We start from the raw sequence: 4,561 nt of genomic DNA on the forward strand, positions 1-4,561 counted from the left end.
TATATTTAAAAAATTACTAATTAACAAATCTTACTCGTACATAGATTATAAAACCTTAAAATCAAACGTAAGATTTTCTAAGAGATACACAAATTTAATTGTACTAATACTCATTTGTATGTATGTCGTTGATTGTTCTACCATTTTGCGAGTTCATTCCTGAAGATAAGCAGATAAAGATTTTAAATGTAGTAATTAATGGAATAAAATGAGTTCGTTCGTTTTTCTTTTAAAAAAATTGTATATTGAAATTATGAAAAAACAATTTTTTTTTAGTTTAATGATCAAATCTTTTGAATATACAACTAAGAAGTTCAATTTGTACTGATCGTTTTTCAAATAATGTTTTAAAATGTAGCATAAATTAACAACAGAAGTTTTTTATCTTAGCCATACACAATGATGTAAAAAATTAAGCTGGGGTTAGTTAATATAAAAAAATAGTGATGATAGAAGTTTTATGTTTTTAAAATAATACTATTTTACTTTAAACACAACTGAAAACTTCTAAAGCTTTAAAAAGTAAGTGAAAAAATAAAAATATAGTTTAAATTTACACTATCAAATTAAAATCAACGTTTTTAAAATTCTAAGCTTTTTGTATATGATTAGACTTTTTAAGCATACACAGGTATTTATTTTAAACATTAATGATTAACTTTTAGCTCACTGTTTCCTGATAACAATTGCTTAAACGAAAAAAATGTAAACACAAACAAAGGCACTTGAAAAACTTTTTCGATTGTGAAATCGCAAATTTACTTTTTTAGCATTTTAAGTATTTTATTAGAGGAACAAATTAAAAGCGTTTTATATTTAGTTTAATTAACTAACGAAAGGAGTTAACTAAGTCCTTTACCAATAATTTTTTTTGGTATACTAACATACTTTTAAAAATATTTCAGTATTTAAAAAAATCAAATCATCATTTTATTTTATAAATCTATTCATATTTTTGAAATCAAATAAATGTCTTAATATGCCAAACTTTAACAATGTTTGATGTTTTGCCCGTACGGATTCTGTAAAAACCAGTAAACTTAAGGAGAGCTATGCTAGTAAAAACTTACACAAAATCTCTATATGTAACACAAATTTTCTTTAGATTTATAATTAACGTATTTATCTAGTATACTACAATGTGTTTATACGACGTGTTATGCAATTAGTTTTAGTAGACAACATCAAATACTTTGATGAGTTCGTTTATGTAAAAAATTATTGATAAGTAACAGAGTTAATTTTTGAAATATGAATAAAGAGGGAACGGGTCAAACATGCACGAAGACACTTTTGCACGAGAGGAAAAAATTTATAGAAAATAAAAAAACATTATAAAGAAAAAGAAGAAAAAATTAGTTACCGACCGAGAGTAAGGGTTAGGGGTAACAGTGATAGTAAAAATACTGATAAAAAGTAAATAATAAAACTTATTGATAAAAAATAAAAAATTATAATGATAAAATTGATAAGAAAAAACGAAGAATTTTTTTTTACCGACCGTAGGTAAGGGTTAGGGGTAACAGTGATAGCAAAAAAAAAATTTTAATAAAACAGAAAATTAACAAAAAAATAGAATTAGAAAACAATTAAAAAAAAAAAAAAAAAATTCAACCCGTGCAAAGTTGTCTTCGTGCAAAAGTGACCCTTCGTGCATATTTGACTCCTACCCAAATAACGTACACTGTGTAAAAGTTTTAGTATACTAACCATTTCCACCCGCACAATTCCCACTCAAAAATGTTATTTATTTATTTTTTTAGTTACTCTTTTTTTATAATGTTTTTTATTTTTTATCAATTTTTTTCTCTGGTGTAAAAATGACCTCTCGTGCAAAAGTGACCCTCTCTGCAAAAGAGTACTGTTACCCCTAACCCTTATACTTGATCGTCAAGCGGTTCTCGGATTTTTTCAGGTTGGTATTGTACGGGTGGGAAATGATCGCGGGTTGGTATTGAACAGTTCCCAAAAGTTTTATTTTTACATGGCAATTCAAACTCGGATAATTAAAATTCGAACAGTTCAAAGTCTAAAATACATGTTTCAAGGGTTACAACTCAAAAAGTAACACATATTTAGAAAAAAAAAGCGGTTGTAGGTCTAATAAATAAAACTATGTTATTGCAAAAAAAAAGACTATATATGTATTTATATAAAAGTTAAAAATAACAATAAAAATTACTAAACTTTAAAACGTATTTTAGTCATATCTAAAAAGTTCATGTTGCAAAAAAAGGGTTTGTAGATATAAATTAGATCTACTACCGATTTATTTATACTTATTACATTTCGAGTTGTAGTCTTTTAAACGTTTATTTTAAAAACTCAAGTTGTCGGAACTATCCGAATTTGAATAGTCGTGCACCCAAGTTTTCTCTATCTAATAAAGATGATAATAACTGATTTCAAAATGTAAATAACTTAAGATTTATTAAAAATGTACCTATAATAAGTAAAATAAGTACTTTAAAGTTATTGACTCAGTAAATTTTAAGTTAACTTTATTATTAACTTATCACATCAACTAAAAAATAACTAGTTTGTTATTAACTTTAATTAAAAAAAATTTAAGCTACTGAAACTTTTTACTTAACTCATCATTTTATGTTTGTAAGTAGTTGTTGTACTTAGTTTATTTTCAAAGCAATATAAAATAAGATTAATCAACTTACAAAGTTCAATAAAAATATACCTGTGACAAAGTTATTAGTCTTTTGAATTTAGTAAAATAATTTTATATGCAAAAAATAAACTATCTAATCACATAATGCAAATTTAGTCTAAAGTACAAAAGTTTTAAGTAATGATCTATCAGGTACAAAATCCGGATTCGGACGTATCTCAACTTTAAAAAAACAATCCGGGTCTTTAAAAAAAAAGATCCGGATACGGCCGGATTTTGATTTTAAGCTGGTTCCTAAATTTAAAAAAATCCGGATACAGCCGGATCCTAACTTATTGATCCGTTAGATCACTAAATAATAATGTTGTCAATTTCTTTCACAAGAAGTTTTAAAGGTTATTATAGTTTAAGAGTTTTTTTTTACTAAAAGATCATATTATTTGTTAAATTTAACGACTCAATTAAATAAAAACAACTGTAAATCAAGTTTTGTTTACCAAACTACTAAAATACTACAAGAAAATTTAGCAACTATTACGTATCTTTATAATACTTGTACTTCATTATCAGTACTTGAACGGAAAGTTCAGAACTATTACCTTGTTAATCTGGTATCTTAAAAGCTTAAGTTACCTTGTTAATCTGGTATCTTAAAAAGCTTAAGTTGACATAAAAAATGTTAAGAAGTTTTGTTAAAAATACGTACTAAGCTTTAATTTTAAAAACTTCAAGCTTTTTCTTGTTTAAAAACATTACGAGACTGACAATTATGAAACTTAAGTGTTTTATTAATATTTTATCGAAGAATATTTAAATTAAAACCTTACACACAAATTTAGCTTCAATAAAGGTATTCTAGAAGAAATATCCAGCTCTTTTAAAAGTACTAAAAATTAATTAAAGCTAATACTTTTTACTAAGCTGACTTAAGCAGCTTTTGCAACTTCTACATTTATTGAAGGTTCATTCAAAAGATCTACTTGAAAGAATTAAAACACCTAAGTGCTGACTCAATACTCTACTTTACTTATTAGTGTAGTTTTGTTTGTTCTAGTAATAAACCATACAGCAACTAAACTATTTATTTTAGTTTTATTAAATTAGTTTTTATTCAATAAAGTAATTGACTGCTTTTTTTCGAAGTTTTTGAGTTTTTATTTTGAAGTTTTAGCAATATACAGTTTTATTTAGAAGTACTTTACTTTAAACTGATTTAATTAAAAGGTATTATTTAAGTAAAATTTTGCAATACAGTCTGTTTCGTAACTTTTTTGATACACATATATATATAAATATATATAAAATATATATACATATATAAAATAAGCTTAATATTAAAACTTGAACACCTTCTACTGAGCCCACTTGAAGGGCTTTTAAATAGTTTATTGAAATGACGATTTTAAAAATGCTGGAACATATGTTTCATAAAGACAAAAAAGATTGTCTCTAATCTTCAGCCAGTTCAAATTTAAAATAAAAAGCACTTTGGTAAACAAAGATGCAAAAGTTTACAAAAAAACAAAAACAATATGACGTAAGAATTGAACATTGTACATTAAAAATATTCAGCACAAAAATTGATCTATCATCTAATTGATCAAACAACTAAAATTGACAAAAACAACAGTCCGAAAATAAGTCCGATGTAGGTCGCATAGTTAAGGTTAAGATTGACTGCATTAATAAGGCTGTGCGTTTAAAATATAAACTTATGCAGTGGACTGATACAGACCAAGTCTTAAATTGGTTCACTGGTTTGGAAAAACAAACGTACAGCTTTTTTAAGTTTGATGTAGTTGATTTTTATCCTTCTATCAGCGACTTAATTAAATGGTAATAAAATCATTAAAATTTGCTGATATATATACTAGCGTACCTACTGAAGACTTAAGTCTAATAAAAAACGCATGTAAATCAATACTTTATGAACAAGGA

The sequence above is a fragment of the Thalia democratica genome, chromosome 4 (assembly GCF_965202585.1).
Source record: "Thalia democratica chromosome 4, ktThaDemo2.hap1.1, whole genome shotgun sequence".
NCBI classification, from domain to species: domain Eukaryota; kingdom Metazoa; phylum Chordata; class Thaliacea; order Salpida; family Salpidae; genus Thalia; species Thalia democratica.